The following is a 26,880-nucleotide window of genomic DNA, read 5'->3' as shown; positions in this document are numbered from 1 at the left end:
TGTATTTCTCTCTAAAGGGCGTCTCCGAAACCCCATTTAAAGGGATCCTGATATATCGTCCCCCCAGCCCCAGAGCTGATTTTGGACAACAACTGCTGCGCATCCTTGAACCCTACTTTGGCCGCGAACATCTAACAATCTTGGGAGATCTGAATTATCACTTAGAGAAGTTGGAGGCTAGTGATACTCTCTCCCTGCTGGATGCCTTGTCCGCCTGTGGGCTGAATCAGCTTGTGAGAGGTGCCACCCATCAAGCGGGTCATACGCTTGATGGGATCTTCTCCAATGATGATAGGTTGGCTGTAAAGGACCCCTTTCCCCTCTCTTGGTCGGATCACTTTGCTGTACCGATTGAAGTGACCTGTCCGATTGTTGTCAGAAACGACAAGATCCCGAGTAAAATGGAATCACGGAGGAATTTTAAAAATATCTCTAATAGCTCTCTTACTTCCTGGATCTCCAGTATGTCCACCTCTCAAGAGGAAGACGTTGATCTGGCGGTCTCGCAGTTTGAAAAGGCCGTTACTATGGCATTTGACGAACTGGCTCCTGCCCGGTTGCGTTATTCGGCGAGGAAAAAACCTTCGGCTCCGTGGTTCTCTGAGCACCTAAGACTCCTTAGGCAGGGAGTCAGGAGACAGGAGCGTCTCTGGCATACCAGCTGGGATCTAAGGGACAAAGAGGCGCATAAGATCTTATTGAGGGGCTATAAGGTGGAGGTAATAAGGGTGAAACAGGAATACTTTACGGCTCTCACTATTTCACTCTCCTCCCCGAAAGAGCTCTTCAAGATTGTTGACTCCCTCACATCCCTGCAGATCCCGGACCCTGTTATTACCTCTCAGCAACTTTGTAACAACATAGCTCTTTTCTTTCAGACCAAGATCGCTGATGTTTATTCAGCTTTAGAGCTGCAGAGGACTCTTATTACTGTGCCCTCTGTCCCCTCTGTTTCTGCACCAGTTCCTGCTGAGAACTTTTCCTTGAGGCGCCTTGCCTTCTTTCCTCCTCTCTCTCTTCAGGAATTAGAGAATCTCCTGAATAAAACTAGGTCTGGCTCCCCATTAGATGCCTGTCCGCTTAAGATCCTCAAGCAGTGCAAGGAATCTCTCCTGCCCCCCCTTGTTGAGATTATGAACAGGGCTATAAGGGACGGCATCTTCCCTCAGCAATGGAAGAGGGCAGTGGTAAAGCCTTTGCTTAAGAAACCATCTCTCGACCCTGGGGTATTAAAGAACTTCCGGCCGATCTCACTGCTCCCTGCTCCTGCAAAGATGCTGGAAACCCATCTGAATAAGCATCTCGCGGGCTTCGTGGAAAGTTCAGGTCAGCTGGATTACTCTCAGCATGGTTTCAGGAGGGAACATAGCACCGAGTCGGCCCTTACCATAGTGCTGGATAATATCCGCACCCTCCTGATCCTGCTAGACCTCACGGCGGCCTTCGACACCCTCTCTCCCTCGGTTTTAACATCTCGCCTGAGGGAGATTGGGGTTGAGGGGTCTGCCCTGCGTTTGCTGACCTCTTTCCTCGACCAGAGAGCGCAGAGGGTGAAGTTGGGGGATTTTCTATCTCCATCCCTGTCTGTGCATTGTGGGGTCCCTCAGGGGTCGGCATTAAGTCCGACCCTTTTCAACATCTATGTGACCCCACTTGCCAGACTTATTAGATCTTTCGGGATGGAGGTAGTCTCCTATGCCGACGACACCCAGATCCTCGTCTCTCTCTCCCAGCCGGCCAGCACGACTGCCTCCAATTTTAGATCTTGTATGGAGGCAGTCGCTCAACGGATGATTCACAATTCATTGAAACTAAATGGGGAGAAGACGGAGGTCATGGTGTTCGGAGGAAAGGAAGAGATATGGTCGGCGAACTGGTGGCCGGACTCACTGGGAGCCTGTCCTGTCCCTGCCACTTTGGCCAAAAATCTAGGAGTTCTTATTGATCCTACCCTCAGCATGCGTCAACAGGTCAATAGAACAGTTTCAACCTGCTGCGGTATAATCTATGTACTGAGGAAAATTAGACACTATCTCTCTCAGCAGGCGAGCAAACAAGTCGTGGTCGCACTTATTGGCTCCCGTCTGGACTATTGCAATGCGCTGTATGCGGGATTAAACAAGGGTCTGCTGCAGCGCCTGCAGTTGGTCCAGAACGCGGCGGCCAAATTTGTATTAGATCTGCCCAGACATGCCTCGGCCACCTCTGCCAGAAAATCGCTACACTGGCTCCCCATTGAAGATCGTATTCTTTTTAAAACTCTGTGTATGACCTACGAGGCCTTGGCTAGAGGCAGTTCTACTGGGATTGGATCCATCCTGTCCCTCTATAGCCCCTCTAGGAACGTGCGCTCCACCAACACATTTTTGTTATCAGTTCCATGCACCCGGAGAGCTAAATGGGGTGGCAAAGCCTTTTCTACTCTAGCATCTAAGTCGTGGAATACTCTTCCGGTGGAACTTAAGTCCCTTCCCACCATGCAGTCATTTAGAAAGGCTCTGAAAACCCGGCTTTTTGCGAACGCATATTTGTAGTTGTGTTCTGCCTTTCTGTTTTTGATTTGTTTTGTTAGGCGCCTTGATGCCTTCGGGTTTTAGTTGCGCAGTATAAATTTTATTTCATTCATTCATTCATTCATTGTGAGGAAGGGACAAGGCAGGATCCACTCTTTCAGCCGGTCATTTTAACAAGGCTCCTCTGGATGCCAGTTCAGACTAAATAATGTCTGCCACGATGGACGCCAATGGACCTTCTTTCCCAACAGAGGCACAGGAAGAGGCAGAGCAAATGCACCGGGAGGCTTTACCGGTAAGCAATATCCTTTCTTTCTCTGGAAACCTATGAGAAAGAATCCTAAGGTTTGGTTACAGTTGGAGGAAAATCACCTCAGACCCATGGGTTCTACAGATGGTTTAGGGCTTCCACATGGAGTTCTACAGATCCCCAACCCAGGTGGGCCTCTGATCTTCTTAGCCGAGGAGATGAATCTGATAGATTTCGAGGTGAGGTGATGGACCTTTTGAAAAAAGCCACGATTTGTAGGTCGGCATTACACCTGAAAGAGTTTCTGAGCAGCATATTCTTAGTAGAGAAAAAGACAAAGGGATCACACCACTCATACACTTGAGGGAATTCAACAAGTGGCTTGTCTATTGGCACTTCAAGATGGAAGGTATCCATCTTTTGTGAGTTATTCTCCTGTCGGGGAACTGGATGGTGAGACTGGTCTTAAAGGATACATACCTCACTGTCCCTATATACCCTCCTCACCGATGATTTTTCAAACTTGGTTGTAGGGGACTCTCATCTGCACCATGGTGTTCACCAAGCTCCTTCGCCCAGTGGTAGAGGTCCTCAGCAGGAGAGGAAGCCGGCTGATTATATATTTGTACAACATCCTTCTGATGGATCAATCACAGTCCCAACGTATACAAAATGCAAACATAACTATTGCACTCCTACAGGATTTGGACTTTGTCATCAACGGCCAGGAATCAAAGTTGAACCCGTCCCAGAAGATGACCTTCCTGGGGTTTCTCATAGAATCTACCTTGGCCTTTCTGAACCTACTGGAACCGAAGATCTCCAAGATAAGGAAGGAACTCATGAAAGTTTTGAAGCTGGACAGAATCTCTCTCCGCCAGTTGACCAGGATTGTAGGACTTCTATCATCGTTGATCCAGGACATATTCCTGGGCCAGATACATTACTGGGTGCTACAGAGACCGAAAGCTGCACACCTCAGGAGAGGCCTCATGTACTTAGAGCCAATTTCCCTGTCACCCGAAGCCAAGAACTGCTCCCGCCACGTAGCCAAAATCATCATGGATTTTGGCTATGCGACAGGAACGATTCTTATATAGAACAAAACATACAAGGGCTAAAAAAAACAATGCCTACACTGATATGAATCCTTTGGAATAGTCCATTAAGAAGTCACTCCAAAAGCGACATTTACTTTGTTGGTGTACTCAAGGAATAAGAGGTCCAACTGGCACTCCTAGCTAGAGTGAGGGACCAAGGTGAACACCAGAAAATGATCTTAATGAACTAAGATAGACTACTGTTATTGTTATTGCCCTGAGGAAGACCTTTTGGGTCGAAATGTGTTGGCTACGGTCGTTTTTAAGAAAAAAAAATTCAATAAGGAAACAAAGAAACAAGAATCAGCTTCTCTTCACTTTACTTGTACTTATAGAACATACTAATCTTTGCACATGTTGGAGTGCTGAATCATTGTTTTTGTTATTTTCCTTATCTCCACTTGCATTCTTTCAGCATCAATGGCTTACAGGTAAAATATAAATTCCTCCTTCCATTTTTACCACTCTAAGGGGTGGATGCCCTTTATTTTGTAAGAACTTCTGTGGTTGATTAAATTGAATACTATTAGGAGAGCAAGGATATGAGCACTGAAAAAGGAGGAATTGACTTTACACAGTGGTTAGGAAATTGCAGGCGAACCAAAGAGAAAGAGTAAAACGGCCACAATATAATACAAATGAAATTTTGGGTAAATAAGTAAAATACCATTAACTCTTTTTCACCTTGCTGCTGGAATGCATAAATCCCATAGAGAATAATTTTGCTATTCAGTGCTAAAGTGCAAGTGCTCCTACTGTAAATTGTGTTATGATTGGTTTCCTATGATTGGCATATTTAATTTGCTAGTAAGTACAGTGCACTGTGTGTGCTCAGGGCCTGTAAATCAAATGGTATTAGTGGGCCTGCAGAACTGGTTGTGCCACCTACACAAGTAGCTTTTCAAAGGTATCTCAGACCTGCCACTGCTGTGTCTGTGCGCAGTTTTAACTGTCATGTCATGAAAGATGCAGGCTCACATCAAAGTAGGTTTGAAAGTAGGTTTATTCTCCATTGAAGATCCCATCCAACCTGCCTTCCAGATCAGCTCCAACTGATACAGTACAGTTCAGATCACAACACAATGACCCCCCAATATTCTACATTCTACTATGTCATGCGTGGTAACCATAACCCATGCATTCTACTCTGCCATGCAGGTGGATTCCACACATCTCCCTTCCTCAGAATGAGAAAAAGAACAAAAAAACAATACAGAAGGCTCTGAAACTACAGAACAGAGAAAATACTAAAATGCTAAATATACTCTTTAAGATAACATGGACGTTTTGTAATCCTCGAGGAGCACCGGAGATCCGAATCAGAAGCAGCTTGGTTCTTCGTAGCTGAATTCTTGATTATTTTGTGACCAAGATCACAATTCTCATCCTCCATGTCCATGTGTCCATTTTTTAACACAACAACTCTATTGAGATTCCACACCCGATGGTCTTGAGTTTTCACAGCATTCCTGAAAACTTTAATAACTCGTAAGGGTTCAAAATATTTAAGACTCGCATTCCCAATCTGCCCAGGTTTTTTAAACACCGCCAAATCACCAGCATTGACTTTCACCAACTTAACCGATTTTCTCTTATCAAAATTAAACTTTCTTTGCAGAACCTTATGATGTTCCCTTTCTTTGAGATCATCCTCATTACACATGTATTCTTTACCCTTGCTTAAACTATAATCATTGACCCAACTGGGTTCAAGATGCGAGTTGGGAATTCTCTTGCGAAAAAGAAAGAATTGAGTTTTCCCTGTAGTGGAATGAGGTGTTCTACTATACTCTTCTATTTTTTTTTTTATTTCACATTTCCAATCTAGCGACAGGGATTTAGCAAGGGTTATGGTTTCTTTAATAATCCTATTGAACCTCTCTAAAAATCCAATTGGCCTCGGGATGATAGAGGGAACATATTTTGTGCAAAATACCACGTGACGTTAAAAATTCTTTAATTTCCTTGGAGACAAATTGGACTCCATTGACTGATAAAATTGACTTAGGCATGCCCTCTCTTGCAAACAATTTTTTTTAACATTTGATAATGTTTGCTGAATCAGTACTAGACAAAAGAAATACCTCAGGCCAACGAGAGTACAAGTCAACTATGACTAACAGAAAAACGTGAGAACCAGAGTTATTGATGGGTTCTATGATGTCAAGAACAATATCATCCCATGGAGATTTCGGTCGACAATCATTGGTTGCAATCTAGGCAATTTAGATTTAGCACTCAAACTGCATGTGATACAGTCACAAATTTCCCTCTCAATAAGTTTATCCATACCTGGCCACCAGTATGATGAGCGTAACCTTTCTTTGGTCTTGGTGATCCCAGGATGACTAACATTCGCCAAATTTATCAACTCGTTCCTGAGACTCATTGGAGGAATTAACTTGGAACCACAAAACAAAATATCCATGTCAACAGAAAGTTCATCCTTTACACTCCAGAAAGGTTTGGTCGCATCAGAACCAGCTTTTGCACTGGACCACTTACCCTGAATCAGAGTCATAACTTCTTTGAGATTAATATTCTTAGCTAACTCACTAGTCCATTTCTCTTCAGAAATATGATTAAGCTCAACTGCACACACCCACTCACAACTTTCATCACCTTCGTCATTTTCACCACATTCACCAGAAACCACCTTGAAAAAACATCAGCGATCGTATTATCAGCTCCAGGAATGTACTTGAGGGTAAAAGAATACTCTTGAAGTCCAATTATCCATTTGGTTATGCGGCTAGATATCTTATCCAAACCTTTACTTTCAAAGATCTCCACCAAAGGCTTGTGGTCTGATCTTATCTCAAAATCAACACCCAACAAAAACCTCTTTAGTATTTTTACAGCCCAAAAAATGGGCAAAGATTCATGCTCCACCTCGGAGTATCTTGTCTCTGGCTCTCTTAGACTACGAGAAAGAAACATGACAGTTCTCATCCCGTGTGGTCCAAGCTGTTGCAAAACAGCGCTAAGGCCTTTCACGCTCGCATCAGTTGTTAAAATCGATTTCAGACTGGTGTCAAAGCTCTGTAAGAAAGGGGCATTAGATAATTTCTCCTTAATAATAATAAATTCCTCCTGACACAAATCAGACAAGACAAAATTAACACCCTTTTTAGGTCGAGGACCGTACGCTGCGCTTGCGCAGTCTCGGTCAGAGATTTAATGTTTTCTAGTAAAGGGCTTGAACCCGCCTCTCTTTTCCATTGGCTGGCTTCCTAAACGGAGGCCAGCCATTGGAGGAGAGGGGCGTCACTTGGTTCAAGCCCCGTCTTTAGGCGATTTGGGGGCGTATTTCTTTCTGTTCTTTCTTCTTTTTAAGCCCTGTCCCTTTTTTAGTGGTGGGCGTTTATTTTTTTTTTTATTTTTTTTTTACAGGGCCGTTCTCCTGTTTATTTTGTTTCTTCCTTGCTGGGATGTACGTGCTATTTTGGGGCAGGTAAGCCATTTTGTATTTTGTCCGTGTTTGTTTCTTGTCTAATCTTTTATCCACCAGTCTCTTGTTGTTTGTTTGTTTGTTTCTATCTTGCTAATTTAATGTATTTTTGTCTTTTTTTCCCAGGTCCAGCATTGCCCGTGTCGTCTATGTGCAGCGGTTTGCTCGGAGTGGTTTCAACGGTATGCATGCTCCTGTTTTCGTGTTTAAGGTAAGCCATGTGTTCAATATTCCTAATTTAATCTTTTTTTGTCTTTTTTTTCCCCAGGTCCAGCGTTGCCCGTGTTGTCTATGTGCAGCGGTTTGCACGGAGTGGTTTCAACGGTATGTATGCTCCGGTTTTCTTGTTTAAGGTAAGCCATCTGTTCAATATTCCTCATTTAATGTTTTTTTGTCTTTTTTTCACAGGTCCTGCGTTGCCCGTGTCGTCTATGTGCAGCGGTTTGCACGGAGTGGTATTCAACGGTATGTATGCTCCTGTTTTCGTGTTTAAGGTAAGCCATCTGTTCAATATCATTAATTTAATGTATTTTTGTCTTTTTTTCACAGGTCCAGCGTTGCCCGTGTCGTCTATGTGCAGCGGTTTGGACGGAGTGGTTTCGACGGTATGTATGCTCCTGTTTTCGTTTTTAAGGTAAGCCATCTGTTCAATATTCCTAATTTAATGTATTTTTGTCTTTTTTCCCCAGGTCCAGCGTTGCCCGTGTCGTCTATGTGCAGCGCCTTGCACGGAGTTGTTTCAACGGTATGTATGCTCCTGTTTTCGTGTTTAAGGTAAGCCATCTGTTCAATATTCCTAATTTAATGTATTTTTGTCTTTTTTCCCCAGGTCCAGCGTTGCCCGTGTCGTCTATGTGCAGCGCCTTGCACGGAGTTGTTTCAACGGTATGTATGCTCCTGTTTTCGTGTTAAAGGTAAGCCATCTGTTCAATATTCCTAGTTTAATGTTTTTTTGTCTTTTTTTCCCAGGTCCAGCGTTGCCAGTGTCGTCTATGTGCAGCGGTTTGCACGGAGTGGTTTCAACGGTATGTATGCTCCGGTTTTCGTGTTTAAGGTAAGCCATCTGTTCAATATTCCTAATTTAATGTATTGTTGTCTTTTTTTCACAGGTCCAGCATTGCCCGTGTCGTCTATGTGCCGCGGTTTGCATTGAGTGGTTTCAACGAAATGTATGCTCCTGTTTTCGTGTTTAAGGTAAGCCATCTGTTCAATATTCCTCATTTAATGTTTTTTTGTCTTTTTTCCCAGGTCCAGCGTTGCCCGTGTCGTCTATGTGCAGCGGTTTGCACGGAGTGGTTTCAAAGGTATGTATGCTCCGGTTTTCGTGTTTAAGGTAAGCCATCTGTTCAATATTCCTCATTTAATGTTTTTTTGTCTTTTTTTCACAGGTCCAGCGTTGCCGTGTCGTCTATGTGCAGTGGTTTGCACGGAGTGCTTTCGACGGTATGTATGCTCCTGTTTTCGTGTTTAAGGTAAGCCATCTGTTCAATGTTGCTAATTTAATGTATTTTTGTCTTTTTTTCACAGGTCCAGCGTTGCCCGTGTCGTCTATGTGCAGCGGTTTGCACGGAGTGGTTTCAACGGTATGTATGCTCCTGTTTTCGTGTTTAAGGTAAGCCATCTGTTCAATGTTGCTAATTTAATGTATTTTTGTCTTTTTTTCCAGGTCCAGCGTTGCCCGTGTCATCTATGTGCAGAGTCAGGTAAGCTATGTTAGATTGTGTTTTATTAGATTAGTAATTGACTTTTTAGAGATTGAATTGCTGTTAAGTTTGGGACAGTTCTGGAATGAACAGAATGTGACGCAAAGAGATTAAGGTAAGTGTAATGTTTGTATACTTTTATCTGCTTCTCTAATGTGACTGTAGTTTGTATAGTGCGCTTTTATGACAATGTAATGTTTGTATTGCGAAATGTGTTTTTTTTCTTTTTAATGTGGATTGTGCTTACTTTTTATTGTTATGACTATTAGTTTTATCTTGATAATTAGATTGTGTTTTATAATATTGATATGTACATCTTTTTGTCGAAAGTGCTGTTACTCTGATTTTGGGGGAGTATCTTATTTTACAACGTCGGGGGCACTTTTTTTTATTGAATCAGCGGTTGGCGATATCTTCGAGAGAGTTCTCTGATCAACGGTACGTGACGCAGCAAGACTAAGGTAAGTGCGACTTTTGCGTGTACTTTCTGTGTTAGCCATCTTCTGTTTTCGGCTCTTGTACTGTATTTTTTATTTTGTTTTTGCAAGTTTCCCATAGCTCGTGTCCAGCTCGTGTCTAAAGATAAGTGTAATGTGTGTATACTTTTATCTGCTTCTTTAATGTAACTGTAGTTTGTATAGTGTGCTTTTATGACAATTTAATCTTTGTATTGTTAAATGTGTTTGTGTTTTTTTAATGGGGATTGTGCCTAATTTTTATTGTTATGACTATTAGTTTCGTTTACATAATTAGATTGTGTTTTATAATATTGGTATGCATGTCTTTTTGTCGAAAGTGCTGTTACTCTTATTTTGGGGAAAGTATCTTATTTTACAACGTCAGGGTGGGGCAAGTTTTTTTATTTAAGCAGCGGTCGGCGATATCTTCGAGAGATTTCTCCAATGAACTGTACGTGACGCATCAAGATTAAGGTAAGTGCGACTTTTACGTGTACTTTCTGTGTTAGCCATCTTTTCTTTTGTGCTATTTTAATGTATTTTGTCCTTTGTTTTTCAGGTCTCCTGTGGCTCGTGTCCGGTTCGTGTCGTGTTTGTAAAACTTATCTTCTGTTTTGTGCTCCTGTAATGTATTTTCTGTGTCTTTCTAGGTGTAATTCGGCTTGTGTGTGGCTCGTGTCCTCTGGCTCGTGTCCGGCTCGTGTCTTCTTTGTAAAACTTATCTTCTGTTTTGTGCTCCTGTAATGTCTTTTCTGGGTTTTTTCTAGGTGTACTTCGGCTCGTGTATGGCTCGTGTCGTCTCTGTGCATCGACTCCTGTTGGCGTGAGTCATGTAAGCTATTTTAGATTGTGTTTTATTAGATTGTTTCTCAGGTATACTGTTGCTCCTGTAGTTTCTGTGTTAGCCAGCTTCTGTTTTGTGCTCTTGTAATGTATTTTTACTTTCGTTTTTCAGGTCTTTTCTGGCTCGTGTCCGGCTCGTGTCTTGTTTGTAAAACGTATCTTCTGTTTTGTGCTCCTGTAATGTACTTTCTGTTTATTTCTAGGTGCACCTCCGCTCGTGTCTGGTTCGTGTCGTCACGATACAGTTTGTGCTGTTTGCGTGAGTCAGGTAAGCTATCTACTGTTGCTCGTGTACTTTCTGTGTTAGCCATCTTCTGTTTTGTGCTCTTGTAATTTATTTATTTTTGTTTTTCAGGTCTCTTCTGGCTCGTGTCCGACTCGTGTTTTGTTTGTAAAACGTTTCTTCTGTTTTGTGCTCCTGTAATGTATTTTCTGTTTCTTTGTAGGTGTACTTCGTCTCGTCTATGGCTCGTGTCGTCTCTGTGCATCGGCTCCTGTTACCGTAAGTCAGGTAATCTAATGTGGTTTTTTTTTCAAGGCAGACAACTTGGAGCCACATCGCTGTAAGACTAACACCATGCTTTGTTATTAGGTTTGGGCATAAGTCACACGTCCCCACTAACAATCCTAACAACTCACACCTACAGTCCTTTCATCCTTAGGGACATGCTCCGACTTACAATTTGCATACGGCTCGACAGCTACAGCTTACGTGCTGAGCGCCATAATACGAAAGGTAAAAAAACCACATCTTTTAGTACAAGATTTTCGTTACAATTTGTTCGTAGATACTAAAATGTCTCTTTAAATAAATAAAGTTACACATTCGATAATAAGATGTTTTATTAGCTTTCTTTCATTCCGATACTTGTACGCTTACATTTTATTCTACATTTAAATTACAAACGCTTTTTTTGCTGCTTGCAGGTAGATCGTAGCTTGTTACGAAGGACCGCGCATGTTGAATTAATTGCTTTCTGTACTATGCATGCGTTCATGCTAGCAAATGTAAAATAACAAATGTAATCTTTTCCATTTTTTACTGCTTTATTTTACTACAACTGTACAGCAGCTCCTGTTATACATACATGATGTGGTGGAAAAAATACTTGTGCGTATATGTATGCAGCAAATGTTTAAAATTGTATGCATGATGCTATGTTTCTAAATTTAAGGTAAATGTCATTTGAAATTTGTCTGTTTATTTTTAAAATACTATGTAGCCTTTGTTAGTTAATGTAAGACTGTAGTTTCGATATATGTTAGTAAGCCGTGAAAAAAGAACATTAAGGTAAGAATGCTTATTTATTTTATACACTTGCTTGTATTGGAAGTGCATGCTTTTAATAAAGGACTTTAGAATACACTTGCGATCGTTTTTTTAAAAACACGACTTAAAAGCAAATGCGTAGACAACTTTGAGCCGCTTTTTTTTTTTTACTAGCGCGCGTTCACATTCACTTCACACGTAACTCGCACATCCTCACTAACAATTAAATACACTTCTTGCCTAGACATCCCTTTCATTGTTACAAGGAAGCACCGCACCCAAACATTTACATACGGCTAGACAACCACATCTTACCTACATGCTGTTCTTCAACGCTGCGTGTTGCCTTCTTTTGGTATTTAATTGAAGTAACAGCCCTTTTTGTCTCTTTTACAGTATTTAAACTACCAGAGCAACCATTCTCAACATTTCTTGAAAGAACTCCATCCGGTACACTTCGAGAGCTGCCCTATCTCTGTTACAGAACAGTAAGTAACTTCTTAAATGGCAATGAAAATAACATTTTGTGTCACTGTTTTACATTTGTTAACTTAATTATTTCTTTGCCTTTTATAATTGCAACAATGTTATAATTTTGCTTTTCGTAACAAACTTAACGTGCGATTTGTATTAAATAAAGACTTTAAAAGCAAATTTTGATAATTAGTTGTAAGAGAGCGTTCGCCATCATGCAACTGTTTCAAGATCTCTAACAAAGTATGTCTTCATCCTTTGCAGTGAAATATATTTAGCACTTTCTTTTCTAGGATCGTCACAGAGTTTTTCTTGTTACATTATGTCGATTTATCAACCTATGTTTACAGTGCTGAACACGTTATTATCATTTAAATACTTTGCTGAATTTTTATATGGGAACACGTGTAAGAGTGGGGGTGTGGGGTTATTTTAATACCATTTCTGCTATTAAAATGTATAATATTTGTTTGCGCTCGCACAGTCTTCTCCGAACAGCGTTGGACGCTCCATGCTTAAATCTCCCCCTGCATGCCCCCCTCACTGCCCCTAGTTAAGTTCTGCTAGGCGCCCTGGCAGCTCTGATCGAATCCCTGTTGTCTTTTAGTACTCTTTTGTAACCTGCACATGCCACTTTCCTCTTGTAACACACTCTTTGCTACCTCTCACATTATTTTTGATACTTGCACAAGTGCCACCATCACCTACGTAACGTTAACGTTTGTTCTTGTTCTTAAGTGTCTGCCATATATTGTAGTATTATACCTCTAATTGTACTTTTGTTTTCACTCGTAACCTGCACACATGTCACTCTTTGAACTGTATGGCACCGTTTGCTACCTTGTGTATTCTGCTCGGTCACACTGTCACCCTTGCCTGTGCGGCAACCCCCGCCCCCATCGCCCTCGCCTATCCCCACATCCTCTACTGCAATCACCTTTCTTGCCAGCGTCCGACCCCCCGCATTGTCGTCCCCCCAGCGCCTGCGGCAGTAAACCCCCATCCAAATCGGCCCCAGAAGGATGAAAAGCCCGTGCCTGACGCTCCTCTTAATCACGTGTCAGTTCCCTCCCTCAATCTCTGCTCCTGCGCACAGTCTCCTCCGAACAGCGTCGGACGCTCCATGCTTAAATCCCCCCCTGCATGCCCCCCCCTCACTGCCCCTAGTTAAGTTCTGCTAGACACCCTGGCAGCCCTGATCGAATCCCTGTTGTCTTTTGGTACTCTTTTGTAACCTGCACACGCCACTTTCCTCTTGTAATACACTCTTTGCTACCTCTCACTTTTTTTTTTATACTCGCACAAGTGCCACCGTCACCTACGTAACGTTAACGTTTGTTCTTGTTCTTGAGTGTCTGACATATATTGCAGTATTATACCTCTAATTGTACTTTTTTTTCTCTCGTAACTTGCACACATGTCACTCTTTCAACTGTATTGCACCGTTTGCTATCTCGTGTATTCTGCTCGGTCACACTGTCACCCGTGTCTGTGCGGCACCCCCCGCCCCCATCGCCCTCGCCTATCCCCACATCCTCTACTGCAATCACCTTTCTCGACAGCGCCCGAAGCCCCGCATTGTCCCCCCCAGCGCCCGCGGCAGTAAACCCCCATCCCAATCGGCTCCAGAAGGATGAAAGGACAAGGCCTTACGCCCCTCTAACTCACGCACCAGTCCCCTCCCTCAACCTCTGCTCCTGCGCACAGTCTCCTCCAAACTGCGTCGGACGCTCCATGCTTAAATCTCCCCCTGCATGCCCCCCCCTCACTGCCCCTAGTTAAGTTCTGCTAGACACCCTGGCAGCCCTGATCAAATCCCTGTTGTCTTTTGGTACTCTTTTGTAACCTTCACATGCCACTTTCCTCTTGTAACATACTCTTTGCTTTTTTTACGTAACGTTAACATATTGTTTACTTGCAAACTAATTTTTTTAACTGTTATTTAGTCACACAGAAAAAGCAAACAGTCGAGCTATTTCTTTAAAGAGCACCATCTACTATACATCTTTAACATTCGTTACTAGAACACGGTAAGTTAATTATTTAAAGTGAATTTTTTTAAAGTCATATATTATTACTTGTGTTACTTACTGCAGGTTCTTTAAGGTAAGTCTCTACTATGCATTCTGTACTACACACATTTTCCTACACACTCTATACAACAGACACTCTTAAACACTCTCACCAACACACTATCTACCACACTCTCTACCACACACTCTCTACAACATACACTTTACCACACTTACGAACGCACTCTTATTATACATTCTCTACACATACTCTCTACACATGCACTTTCTACACACGCACTCTCTACACATGCACTCTACACGTACACTCTCTACACATATACTCTCTACACACACACTCTACTACACTATCGACCACACTCTTTACTACACACTCTAATACACGCTCTCTAAGACACGCTCTCTAAGACACGCTCTTTAAGACACGCTCTCTCTGTACCACACTCTCTCTGTACCACACTCTCTCTGTACCACACTCTCTCTGTACCACACACTCTGTACCACACTTTCTGTACCACACTCTCTGTACTACACCCTTTGTACCACACTCTGTATACCACTCTGTTTGTAACAGTGTAGTGCAGAGAGTGTGGTGCAGAGAGTGTGGAGCAGAGAGTGTGGTGCAGAGAGTGTGGTGCAGAGAGTGTGGTACAAATATTCTCTGTGGCAATAGCTGATGATGAAAAAGTAAGCATGCACGCAAAAAACAAATATGTATACTTTCATAGTGATGAAAAATAAAGCATGCAGGGGAGAGCAAATATGCATACTTCTATGGTGTTACTTACGTGAGGCATTGTCAACATTTCTCAACACTTTCATAACTTGCTATTTCTCGTTAATCACACTGCTACACTCTTTACCCTACACTTTCTACTACACACACTCTTCTACACACTATCTATCATACTCTCTATCTCACACTCTCTACCATATACTCTCTACAATGCACTCTCTATTACAGACTTTTTACAACACACACACTATCACACACTCGTTATCACACTCTGCACCACACTCTCTACCACACTCTCTCTGTACCACACTCTCAGTACCACATTATCTGTACCACACTCTTTGTACACACACACACTCTCTACTATGCACTCTCTACACATGCACTCTACACATACACTCTCTACACATATACTCTCTACACACACACTCTACTACACTATCTACCACACTCTTTACTACACACTCTAATACACGCTCTCTAAGACACGCTCTCTAAGACACACTCTCTCTGTACCACACTCTCTCTCTGTACCACACTCTCTGTACCACACTCTCTGTACCACACTCTCTGTTCCACACTCTCTCTATACCACTCTGTTTTGTAACAGTGTGGTGCAGAGAGTGTGGTGCAGAGAGTGTGGTACAAATATTCTCGGTGGCAATAGCTGATGATGAAAAAGTAAGCATGCACGCAAAAAACAAATATGTATACTTTCTTAGTGATGAAAAATAAAGCATGCAGGGGAGAGCAAATATGCATACTCCTATGGTGTTACTTACGTGAGGCATTGTCAACATTTCTCAACACTTTTATAACTTGCTATTTCTCTTTAATCACACTGCTACAGTCTTTACCCTACACTTTCTACTACACACACTCTTCTACACACTATTTATCATACTCTTTATCCCACACTCTCTACCATATACTCTCTACAAAGCACTCTCTATTACAGACATTTTACAACACACACACTATCACACACTCTTTATCACACTCTGTACCATACACTCTGTACCACACTGTCTATACCACACTCTCTCTGTACCACACTCTCTGTACCACACTCCCTGTTACCACTCTCTTTGTACATTTACACACTCTCTACTATGCGCTCTCTACCACACACACTTTACAACACACACTTTACCACATACTCTCTAACACCAATGCTCTTTAAATACACACTCTTTACATACACGCTCTCTACCACACGCTCTCTAACAAACGCTCTCTAAAACACTGTCTAACACACACTGTCTAACACTTTAACACACACTCTTCTTTACAACACTTTACCACACACTCTTTTATACAATCTCTACAATGCACACTGTGTAACAAACTCTTTGTAACACTCTCTGTATAACACTCTGTATAGAATATGGTACAGAGAGTGTGGTACAGAGAGTGTGGAACAGAGAGTGTGGTACAGAGAGTGTGGTACACTCTCTACACGCACACTCTCTACACGCACACTCTCTACACACACACTGTCTACACACACACAATCTCTACACACACCCACTATCTACACGCACAAACACTCTACACACACAATCTGTACACATACACTCTCCACACACAGACACTCTACACACACTCTCTCTACACACACACCTTGTACACACACACTCTCTACACACACACTCTCTCTACACACAAACTCGACTCAACACTCTTTACTTCTCTCTACTACACAATGTTTAATACATACTTATCTACATACACTATAGTACATACTCTACTACACTATTCTTTACGACTTACTCAATACTACTAGTACTCTTTACTAAAAACTTTTATTTACTTACATTCTTTCTTATAATACAAAAGCTTAATTTATACTAATATGTAAATTCATTATTAATGCTTGTTTTCCTTTTCCATAGGTTGCCAATTCTTTCTTAGAATATCGCAAGTTGCTAATTCCTTATCAAAACAGCATCAAGGTAAAAGTAGCTAACTTTTGTTTATCTATCCACCGGTAACAATAAAGTGCGTTTGCAAAACATCTGTATAGTATACATATATAAAAAGCGCATATAACTCTCTCACTCTCTCTCTCTCTATATATATATATGTATATTACCTACTGGCGGTCGCCAGTAGGTATATATAGTTAGGATTTTTTCTCTATGGGATTTTTGAAAATTCTATGTCTAATAACTTTGGCGTTTGTGGACGGAATTGGCTGAAATTTTCAGGAAAATGGCACATTTTGTTTCTGAGCAGCCCTTGAAAATTTGGGGGGGGTTCGTCAAGGGGGGGCCGACAAAAAAGGGGGGTCCCAAAACGTGTTTTTAACATTGAGTTTTCCATAGGGCGGTTGGCCTCACTTTTAGCCCGAACGGCTGAATGGATTTGCACGAAACTTGGCAAAATTGTAGGGACTGGTAGCCCGATGTGCCTTTGCTAGGTCTCAATATATGTGCTCCAGTGGATTTTGAGAAATTAACGTTCAAAAAAAGATATATATCTGTAACAGCGGACCGGGCAGCGCTCCGGTTCGCGGACTTTTCGCGGTACGGAGCTTTGTGAAGCGAAGCTGATTGGTTCTCCGGCGTCTGTGAACATTCCAAACAGTCCGTAGCGGCCGCCATCTTGTCTCTCGGTAGGATCGAGAGACAAGAGGAGGCCAAAGCGAAGGGGCAAATGACCATAAGGGGGCATAGTAGATCCTCGCTGACCCCCTAGGTTTGATGTGGAGGTTTTAAAAGGGCCCCGCGGGGCAAAAAAAAAAAATAATAATAATAATCGAACGGCTGAATGGATTTGCACGAAACTTAGTAAAATATTAGGGACTGGTAGCCCGATGTGCCTTTGCTAGGTCTCAATATATGTGCTCCAGTGGATTTTGAGAAATTAACGTTCAAAAAAAGATATATATCTGTAACAGCGCTCCGCTTCGCGTAACGGAGGTTTGCGAAGCTGATTGGTTCTCCGGCGTCTGTAAACATTGCAAACAGTCCGTAGCGGCCGCCATCTTGTCTCTCGGTAGGATCGAGAGACAAGAGGAGGCCAAAGCGAAGGGGCAAATGACCATAAGGGGGCATAGTAGATCCTCCTTGACCTCTTAGGTTTGATGTGGAGGTTTTAAAAGGGCCCCGCGGGGCAAAAAAAAAATAATAATAATAATCGAACGGCTGAATGGATTTGCACGAAACTTGGCAAAATTGTAGGGACTGGTAGCTCGATGTGCCTTTGCTAGGTCTCAATATATGTGCTTCAGTGGATTTTGAGAAATTAACGTTCAAAAACAAGATATATATCTGTAACAGCGCTCCGCTTCGCGGAGATAAAATTATATCTGTATTACCTAGCTGTTGCTAACACCAGTTAGCGACGGCTAGTAGGAGATAGCGACCATCTTGGGCCCCACTTTGCATGTGAGTGATATTTATCACTAATGACATGCAAAGTGGGCATGCCAAGATGTTAGCGACTGGAAACAGTCGCTAACATCGCTATCTCCTATTATCAACTTTTGGAAATATTCGCGATAAGCGCGAATATCTCCAAAAGCTAGCACCTGCCCTGAGCAGTTCTTAGCCATGTTATCCAATGGGAGGTGGATAACATGGCTAAGAGCATTAGCTCGGTAATGCATGAATATCGCTGAGTTTTCAGCGATATTAATGCATTGCGGTCGTTTTTTATCGTATTTGCGATAAACCTTGATAATAGCAAGGTTTATCTGCGATAATTTCTGACGATGCTTAGCGGTAAAAAAATCGTTGCTAAGCATCGTTAGGGATAAATATTGCTTAACTTTGGTAATATGCCCCAACGTCTGTTAACGTTCGATTCGAAGGAAATCAGGAAGTGTTGAAAAACATTGTCTGCGCCATCTTGTCTTTTTTCAAATGCCACACTTTTGTCGTGCACGGCAGTCATTTTAGATGCCTTGACCAGACCCACTCTGTGCACGCTGTCGATCCTTAGCATGGCTCCCCACCCTCGCAAGCATCTCCCCCAGGCAGTGGTCACCCCCGCTCTCTGTCTTATGCATGGGTAATAAATCTCCCCCCATCTGCGCTGCTCTTCCCTGAGAATCACACCCTGTGCCCGCCCGACACCTCCCTTTCGCCCTATTCACTACCGCACCCTCTGACACTCCTTTTCCTCTGTGTCCGATTGTCCAGGCCGGTCCTAGGGTATCAGCTAGCCCTGCAGATGTAGTTTATGGCCCCAGCTGTAAAGAATCACCCCTCTTCAAAGGAGTTATAGTAGATCAAGGCCCACACTCGATGAGATCCGTCACAGCAGACGCGTTCCTATTATCTGAAAACCATCCTGTATTGTGATTGGGGAGGGGACCGAGCCTGAAGCGGAAGATTCCAGGGATGACTCTTTGTACATCAAAGTTTTTACAATTATGTGTCACATTAAAAATATATAGCACTCCGACAAAGTAGTAAGATTATAAAACTTTAATAACTTATAAATATATACAAGAAAACAAAAACAGTAATAACATATAAACATTTTTAGGGAAAAACAACGAAGTAGTGGTCGGCTGTGCGAATAGTCCCAACGCAGCACAACGTCCAGATTTCTGGCGTGGGGCGTCGCGGGGGGTGGGTCATCAGTAGCAAACTGTTGTGCGAATAGTTCCAAGGCAGCAGAACGGTGGCACCAAGGTGATGTCCAGTAAGTTGCCGCACTGGTTTTGGTATCCTACAATGCTGCTCCGAATAACGGCGTGGGGCGCCCCGGGGGAGGCGGCGTGAACGGGCCTCTCCAGGTGGAGTCTCATCTGTTGTAGTGGGGCGCCCCTTTACCGTTTCAGTTGCCATTCCGTCCGTTTTTGGTCCACTGTGTCAAAAGCCGCAATTCAGCTGAGTTGCGCCCACTCTTGCGGTGCAGCGATAGGCGGCTGTCACAGGACTCTCAAAATGGCGGCAGGCTGTTTCCTTTTTGGGCCTGGTCCACTGAAATGGCCCTGGGACACCTTGGAAATCGGACGCTTGTCTGCTAGGTCTTGGACCCCATTCTCGAAAGCGTCCCCTCCGCCTTGAGGATTCATCAAAAGTTTTGGGGGCCCCCGACTCCTGTAGGCTTCTGGTGGGGAGCGGCTGCCATGATTGCTCGCGGAATGACCACGACGGAGCTACGAGATGGTGGTGCTCTCATGCTGACGCCAGCTTCAGTCTGAAACATCCAGAAACAAGGTGGGGCTTTCATCGTTTGGGAAAAAAAAAAAGTTTTCATCCAATGAAAAGTGTTGTTTTTAGGTCATATGATCAAGCCTTCCATCATTAGGAAACCAAAAGTAAAATGAACCAATGAAAAGTTTTATAAACAAGTCACATGACCTGTTATGCGGCATAGGGTATAAAATGCGGAGAAAATACGTTGGCACGTGAGGCGGCGTCAGTAGCGGACCGATGTGCGAATAGGCCGAAGGCAACACAACGCGCCAAGATCCGGATGGCACCGAGGTGGTGTCCAGCAAGTTGCAGCACTGGTGTGGCCATCCTACAATGCTGAAAGTCGGCGTGAGGCGCCCCGTTGGCCTGTGAGTTTGCGTCAGTAGCGGACCGATGTGCGAATAGGCCGAAGGCAGCACAACGCGCCAAGATCCGGATGGCACCGAGGTGGTGTCTAGTAAGTTGCCGCACTGGTGTGGCCATCCTACAATGTTGAAAGTCAGCGTGGGGCGCCCCGTTGGCCTGTGAGATGGCGTCAGTAGCGGACCGATGTGCGAATGGGGCCAAAGGCAGCGCAACAATATTTTCGGAATAGAAGACACCACAAGGCGCTGAGATGCCAAGATCCGGATGGCACCGAGGTGGTGTCTAGCAAGTTGTGGCACTGGTGTGGCCATCCTACAATGGTAAAAGTCGGCGTGGGGCGCCCTGTTGGCCTGTGAGATGGTGTCAGTAGCGGACTGATGTGCGAATGGGGCCAAAGGCAGCGCAACAATATTTTCTGACTGACACCACAAGGCGCTGAGATGCCAAGATCCGGATGGCACCGAGGTGATGTCTAGCAAGTTGCTGTACTGGTGTGGCCATCCTACAATGGTAAAAGTCGGCGTGGGGCGCCCTGTTGGCCTGTGAGATGGTGTCAGTTGCGGACCGATGTGCGAATGGGGCCAAAGGCAGCGCAACAATATTTTCTGTATGGAAGATACCACTAGGCGTTGAGATGCCAAGATCCGGATGGCACCGAGGTGATGTCTAGCAAGTTGCTGTACTGGTGTGGTCATCCTACAATGCTGAAACTCGGCGTGGGGCGCCCCATTAGCCTGTGAGATGGCGTCAGTAGCGGACCGATGTGTGAATAGGCCGGAACCAGCACAAGGCGCCAAGATCCGGATGTCACCGTGGTGGTTTCATAGTTGAGAGGCACTTCATCTGCAGTGGGGCGCCGAGATCCGGATGGCACCGAGGTGATGTCTAGCAAGTTGCTGTACTGGTGTGGTCATCCTACAATGCTGAAACTCGGCGTGGGGCGCCCCACTAGCCTATGAGATGGCGTCAGTAGCGGACCGATGTGCGAATAGGCCGAAGGCAGCACAACGCGCCAAGATCCGGATGTCACCGTGGTGGTTTCATAGTTGAGAGGCACTTCATCTGCAGTGGGGCGCCGAGATCCGGATGGCACCGAGGTGATGTCTAGCAAGTTGCTGTACTGGTGTGGTCATCCTACAATGCTGAAACTCGGCGTGGGGCGCCCCATTAGCCTGTGAGATGGCGTCAGTAGCGGACCGATGTGCGAATAGGCCGAAGGCAGCACAACGCGCCAAGATCCGGATGGCACCAAGGTGGTGTCTAGTAAGGTGCACTGGTGTGGCCATCCTACAATGTTGAAAGTCGGCGTGGGGCGCCCCGTTGGCCTGTGAGATGGCGTCAGTAGCGGACCGATGTGCGAATGGGGCCAAAGGCAGCGCAACAATGTTTTCTGAATAAAAGACACCACAAGGCGCTGAGATGCCAAGATCCGGATGGCACCGAGGTGGTGTCTAGCAAGTTGTGGCACTGGTGTGGCCATCCTACAATGGTAAAAGTCGGCGTGGGGCGCCCTGTTGGCCTGTGAGATGGTGTCAGTAGCGGACCGATGTGCGAATGGGGCCAAAGGCAGCGCAACAATATTTTCCGAATAGAAGACACCACTAGGCGTTGAGATGCCAAAATCCGGATGGCACCGAGGTGGTGTCTAGCAAGTTGCTGTACTGGTGTGGTCATCCTACAATGCTGAAACTCGGCGTGGGGCGCCCCATTAGCCTGTGAGATGGCGTCAGTAGCGGACCGATGTGCGAATGGGGCCAAAGGCAGCGCAACAATATTTTCTGAAGAGAAGACACCAAAAGGCGCTGAGATTCGGTTACCACCGAGGTGATGTCTAGCAAGTTGCCGCACTGGTGTGGCCATCCTACAATACTGCTCCGAATAACGGCGTGGGGTGCCCGAAGGGGGGGGGGCTGCGTGAACGGGCCTTCCTAGGTGGAGGCTCGTCTGCTGTAGTGGGGCGCCCCTTTACCGTTTCAGTTGCCATTCAGCTGAGTTTTGGCCGCTCTTGATGCTACAGCGACAGGCGGCTGCAACAGGACTCTCAAAATGGCGGCCTGTTCTTTGGATTTGGGCCTGGTCCACTAAAATGGCCCTGGGACACCTTAGAACTCGGACGCTCGTTTTTTTTTTCCTTTCCTGTACATGCAAAAAAAGGTAAATGCCCGGTACGTTACACGCTTCATCTGCCACGATGAACTCTCCAGAGGAACCAAAAAAAAATATAGTTATGGTAACTATACCATGCATCGTCATATGGAGAGGTGGCACCAATTAATTATAGTGCTGCATAAAAGAGAGATTTGGAGGAGAACCCCTGACCTGCTAGTACATTCATCAAAGAAGTGGCACTGACAGCATCAGAGGCAAGGGAAACGGTCCCAAATATTTAGAAGAACTTTGGAAAGATTAAAATGACATGTTTAGATTGTGGCAAATTAATTTCATGTGGACAGATGAGTGTTACTCTAATAAATACAGCATATGAACATCATCATAGTCGATGGTTGGTAGAGACATTTTGACTATATCCTGGACCTGCCCGTCCTCGCCCAAAATGGCGCCGGAATAAATGGGACTCGTAACTCCTTGTTGTGTACTGGTTGCAGAACCTTGAAATCACGAGATACGTATGCAGTTTTGAAGCACATGGTGGGCGGGGACGAGAATTGATTGAATATTTCGACATCCCTATTGATATTAAGTTCTGATGTGTTATTGATTACTGTACTATTGAAAGTTCGAATTAACGTCACCCATGGTACTTGCCCGCAAATGTATATCTAGATAATTTTATTGTAACTGGCCCTGTCGTATTTTAATTATAAAATGTACGTCCACCGATTCCGTAACTGTTAGACACCTTAGTTCTTGCAACCTAATGGCCCGCCCGTTACGTTCCTCTACAGTGTAAATGTCTACTCATCATATACGATTACAGTTTGCTCCGTGGCCGGCCCACGTGGTTATAGGCTCGTATTTGTATAATGAAATTTTCACAATAAAGGTTTTTAAAAGAAAACATGGTAGTAGTATATACATTGGTAAAGTTTTTAATAATAGTCACTGTTTTAGAATCATTAAAAGGCAAGTGAAATAAAGCAGATCAATTACATGAAGGGTAAAAGGTATAATACGAAGGAACGCAGTAAAGATAAATGGTCAAGGGCTGTTGTGTTTTCTATTCCTGCAACATAAAGTGATCGATAAGAATCTCATATTCAGGCGTATCGGCGACTAAGACAGCAGGTCGACCCTCTTTTGCTCAACGGCTCCGTCATGGGACGAAGAAACGCTCTTTTTCTCGAAAAAAGAATATATTTTACTTGCAGGACAGTTGTAAATTTTCCGGGAAAGTACATTAGCCTGGAACATTATAACATATATTTAAGAAAAAATAATGTTCGGAAGTAATAAAAAGCGTAATTTTTAGGTCATATGACCAAGCCTTTCATCATTAGAATAAGAAAAGTAAAATGAACCAATGAAAAGTTTTATTAACAAGTCACATGACTTGTTATGCTTACGTTACGCGCTGCGCGCCCCGGATGACTTCCGGATGCGCTAACGCGGCGCGTCATATGACGCATTACGCGACAACGCAGGTCCAGAATATAGTCAAAATGTCTCCACCAACCAGCGGTCGGAACACAACCCCTTTCAGCAGGCTAAATAGTTCTGTTAAATGACAACAGAAGGGACAGGCAACAAGAACCATTAGTCAAAGAGGGGAGGGCTAGTTCTTCTCTACCGGGTTACATTGGGGCGCTACCGGAACTGATCGAATTGGTAGTCTACAGTGTTTCTGGATGTTTCAGACTGAAGCTGGGGTTAGCATGAGAGCAGCACCATTTCGTAGCTCCGTCGTGGCCATTCTGCAACCAATCATGGCAGCCGCTCTTTATCGTTATTTTGGGCGGGGTGGGTGGCGGAGCCGAGCTGTTTTGCAGCCATCATTGTGTGGAGTTCAGTTCATTTCACTAGTTTTGTATTTGTCATGAGGGGTTGTTCCTAATGTTTCTATTTTAGCGAGGTCAAAAAGAGATCCCATTAGTGGCCTACTGATTTTGCTCGATTCCTTTTCTTTTTTTTTTACACGATTTTTCGTTATCTGCAAAGACTAAACAGAGTATTGCGACTCTGTGTTTGTTTGTAAATAGAGAATGAACCAAAGAGAACCAATTCTAAAACAGTAAATACTTGGATAACAATCAATCAAATGGAGAGAGAAGCAGGCACGACGTATTACAACGGGGGCAAAGGCCTGCGTTAACTACCCTTCACTATGTGCAAAGAGAGAGTACTCCTAATAGAAATGAGGGGGGGGGGCACCATTCAAAGCAGATCAGTGTGCATAAACACGAAAATGTTTTCACTTACCACGTACTTGACATTCGACAGCTTATGATATTTGCTATTAAAAAACCATTGAAATTCACTGAAAAAACCATAGGTTATAGACCATATATAGTTAGGAATTTGCATTTACAAAACCTTGAAAATTCACTGAAAAAACCATAGGTTAGAGACCATATATAGTTAGCTGGACATTTTATTGACATAAAACCAATGAAATTCCATATATAGTTAGTTGCACTAACTATATATCGCGCACCCGCAATCCACTGCTGATGATGTCACATATTACATCATTCATGACATGGTCAGTGACATCACTGATGACATCACTGATGACATCTCAAATGACATCACTGATGACATCACTGATGACATCTCATTTGACATCAATGACCACATCACTGATGATATCATTCATGTGACAATACAATGCATCTCCTCACATTTTAATATAACCTCTGTTTCACCCAGTGTTAAATACAGAGTATAATTTTTGAAACCATTGACACACCAATACTAGTTACTACATACGTACTCACTGATTCCTACGTCTACACACACATTCACTCATTCACCCATACAATCATTCATACATACAATCACTCATCTTTACAACACTATCATATGCACTCATACACCTATACAGACACTCACACTCTGCCACTCATCCATGGAGTTACTCACACACCTAGTCAGTCCTGTAAAGAATCAATCACACTTCCATTTTCTTGTCTATACAGTTAAACATAGAGCACCTTACATTTTCAAACATATACTAACAGATACTTACTTTCTTATACAATCATTGATACAAGTACACATTGATCTGCACAGAGTCACACACCTCCCAGCCAGCCACACACACACTCAGTCTCCCATACAAATACTTGGACAATCAATCAATAACCCATATAGTTAATCATATAGCTACTGATCAACACATGCAGCAGTTTACAGAGAAACAGACATAATGATGCACAAATTAAGACAGTTTAGTCACTAACCCATGCACTCAGTGAGACACATTTAATCACTCACTCATACATTCAGTCATGCACCTACTAAATCCTTCGTCCAGACAGTTATACATCTACTCATTCTTCAATATGTAAAACATATTTAAACTTTACAGAAACACACAGTCACTGGATGATGTCATCAGTGATGTCATCAGTGATGTCATTTGAGATGTCATCAGTGATGTCATCAGTGATGTCACTGACCATGTCATGAATGATGTAATATGTGACATCATCAGCAGTGGATTGCGGGTGCGCGATATATAGTTAGTGCAACTAACTATATATGGAATTTCATTGGTTTTATGTCAATAAAATGTCCAGCTAACTATATATGGTCTCTAACCTATGGTTTTTTCAGTGAATATATATATAGATATATAGATAGAGAGAGAGATATACATATAGATATATAATATCTTACTTAAAATAAAAATAAATACCATTAAATATAACTAGTAGATACCTATTACTATTATATAAACAATACTTTATATATATATATATATATATATACACATATATATAGCGATATATATATCCAGATATATATATACCAAATAAATAGAAAAAGTATACATCTATACTGATTAATATCTTTTAGCTCAACTAATAAAAATATTTTTGCTAAATACCATAGGTTGCAAATTCCTTAGCAAGTCATCATCAAAGAGAAAGTTGCATAATATTTCCTTTATCGACGCATCTAGAAAATAAATAGTGTGAGGAATATCCCGCTTGTAACGATAGAGAGCGTTTGCTAAACATCAGTATAGTATACATATATAAAAATAGAATAGTACTCTCTCTCTATAAAAAAAAAATATATATATATATATATATATATCCAAACACAAATTGCCTCGCAACTTGAACCGGGACCCAGAAGGGCGGTCAGTGAGGCTGGCGCGGGGCTTCCAGTTGTAAATAGCTTCAAATTCCCTCCTTGAGGCAAAGAGGCACACTGACTCTGGCTGGGTTGTTGTAAATTCATTTATTGTGTGGAACAGCACGAAGGCAATAGGCGTCCTTTACCCAACGTTTCTGCTTCTGCAAGCCTTGGTCACGGGTTAAATCTCTGACTTTCAAATGACCCACGTGATTCTTTTAATCACTGCAGGCCGTATTCTTTTGCAGAGAGCGCAGGGGGAA

General features: G+C 43.2%; 1 long non-coding RNA gene across 1 annotated transcript in view; it reads left to right on the top strand.

Moving 5' to 3' along the window:
* The first annotated feature begins 11,956 nt into the window (after nt 1-11,956).
* LOC144770086 (uncharacterized) overlaps nt 11,957-26,880 on the top strand; it is a 29,160-nt gene continuing 14,236 nt past the window's right edge. Inside the window, exons 1-3 of the long non-coding RNA XR_013598793.1 lie at nt 11,957-12,076; nt 14,009-14,092; nt 16,727-16,786. This is a non-coding gene — a long non-coding RNA (uncharacterized LOC144770086). The remainder of the gene's footprint in view (nt 12,077-14,008; nt 14,093-16,726; nt 16,787-26,880) is intronic.

The sequence above is a fragment of the Lissotriton helveticus genome, chromosome 7, assembly GCF_964261635.1.
Source record: "Lissotriton helveticus chromosome 7, aLisHel1.1, whole genome shotgun sequence".
Taxonomy (NCBI): Eukaryota; Metazoa; Chordata; class Amphibia; order Caudata; family Salamandridae; genus Lissotriton; species Lissotriton helveticus.
Note: the sequence above shows the minus strand (reverse complement) of the source record. Positions and strands in the feature narration are given on the sequence as shown.